The sequence below is a fragment of the Sciurus vulgaris genome (genome assembly GCF_902686455.1).
Source record: "Sciurus vulgaris genome assembly, chromosome: 10".
Lineage (NCBI taxonomy): Eukaryota > Metazoa > Chordata > Mammalia > Rodentia > Sciuridae > Sciurus > Sciurus vulgaris.
In genome coordinates this window covers 59,874,680-59,876,821 of record NC_136470.1, presented here as the reverse complement: position 1 = coordinate 59,876,821, position 2,142 = coordinate 59,874,680, and the positions used below count along the sequence as shown (strand labels likewise).

General features: G+C 46.4%; 1 pseudogene across 1 annotated transcript; it reads left to right on the top strand.

The window, feature by feature from the left end:
- The first annotated feature begins 759 nt into the window (after nucleotides 1–759).
- LOC306670398 (tropomyosin alpha-3 chain-like) lies at nucleotides 760–1,684 on the top strand (annotated as a pseudogene). The gene has a single exon. The product of its transcript is annotated as a tropomyosin alpha-3 chain-like (transcript).
- The last annotated feature ends 458 nt before the right edge of the window (nucleotides 1,685–2,142 follow it).

Below are 2,142 nucleotides of genomic sequence, written 5' to 3'. Positions count from 1 at the left end.
CAGAATTAGCTACTTATTCCTTCTCTACGGCGCCAGGTGTCAGATCTGAATAGCAAGAACTGGTGGAAGAACTTGACAATCTAACCAGCAGCAGACACCAGGGCACAGGGCGGGAGTTGAGGTGGAAGGATGGAAAACCAAGGCACACCCACCCCCAACCCGCCCCTCTCCCATCCCAGCATGCTCCCCAAATACCAGCACAAAGCCTGATGTCTTAGAGCAAGCACTGACCCAAGGCCTGTTTTTCTTTGATCAGTGGGCCAAGAATGGTTTTATAGTTTTAAAATGGTGTAAAAGCAACAAGAACAAAAAAGAATAGCATGCTACAGAGACCTACATGACACCCAAAGCTTAAGTATTTACGATCTACCCCTTCACAGAGAAGGTTTGTCTTAAAGGGAAAACAAAACGCATCTATTAAAAATATGAAATCTGACAATGTACAGTATGAGATGTGAAACTACAATATAAGGCAGTTCCATTTCTTTCTGCAATGACATTAAAATCTTGCATTTTACATCATGATGAGCACCAATGCCTTCCCATGACAATACATCATTACCATATCAGATGGTGGCTCTGCTTCCAACCATCCTGGCTCCATGCTGCTGCAACCTGCACAGCTGAACCTGAGAAACCAGTGAGGGGTGATGGGGGATTAAGAAAAAAACACACACATCGATTTTGAGAGAAAGCTGGGATCTTTCGGATGGAACACTGCACTCTGATGGAGAAATGGTGACTAACAAGCTGGCCCAACAAGTTTATTTTTATAGGGTCTCATAATCAAGACGTTAAGGACTATAGAGGCATTGTTCTTGGTGCACTAGAAAGTTACAGGGCTGAGGCAGAAGGCGGATATCGAGGAGCGGCTGGGTGGGTACCATGGCCGGAATCACCACCATCGAGGCGGTGAAGCGCAAGATCCAGGTTCTGCAGCAGCAAGCTGATGATGCTGAGGAGAGGGCTGAGCGCCTCCATCAGGAAGTTGAGGGAGAAAGGTGGGCCCGGGAACAGGCTGAGGCTGAGGTCACCTCCTTGAACCGTAGGATCCAACTAGTTGAAGAGGAGCTGGACCCTGCTCAGGAGCATCTAGCTACTGCCCTGCAAAAGCTGGAGGAAGCAGGAGGAAGCTGATGAGAGTGAGAGAGGTATGAAGGTTATTGAAAACCGGGTCCTAAAATATGAAGAAAAGATGGAACTCCAGGAAATCCAACTCAAAGAAGCTAAGCACATTGCAGAAGAAGCAGATAGGAAGTATGAAGAGATGGCTCGTAAGTTAGTGATTATTGTAGGAGACTTGGAACGCACAGAGGAACAAGCTGAGCTGGCAGAATCCCGTTGCCGAGAGATGGATGAGCAGATCAGACTGATGGACCAGAACCTGAAGTGTCTGAATGCTGCTGAAGAAAAGTACTCTCAAAAAGAAGACAAATATGAGGAAGAAATAAAGATTCTTACTGATAAACTCAAGGAGGCAGAGACCTGTGCTGAGTTTGCTGAGAGATCAGTAGCCAAACTGGAAAAAACAATTGATGATTTGGAAGATAAGCTGAAATGCACCAAAGAGGAGCACCTCTGTACACAAAAGATGCTGGACCAGACTGTGCTTGACCTGAATGAGATGCAGAGCTCCCCCAGTCCCACCCTGCTGCTGCTCCTCCCTCTGACCCTGACCACCTGAGGCCAGCCAGCCTGAAGCTGACCTTGAAACTGAGGGCTGATCTTTAACTGGAAGGCTGCTTTCTCCTTTCAACACCCCCTCTACCCCCACCCCCTTGTCTTTTTCACCAAACTGTCTGCCTCTTCCCAGAAGATTCCAGCTGGGCTAAAGGCTGAGCACTTTTGGGAACATTTAAGGGAATGTGAGCACAACGCAAAGTGTCTTTAAAAGCATGTTGTGATGTACACATTTTGTAATTACTTTTTTTGTTGTTACAGTAACCATTTGTAAGACATTCCAAATAATTTCATAGCTCTGAAGTAGCAATCTAATTCCTTTCTCACTTTTGGAAGGTAACTTTCCAGCCTAATCCCTATTGCCCTCTCTGTAGAGGAGGAAAAGAGGAATGGGCCTGCCTTACTGAAAGCCAAACAGAGCCCAGGGAAAGACTGTACTATGGGAAACCTCATTGCTCTGTG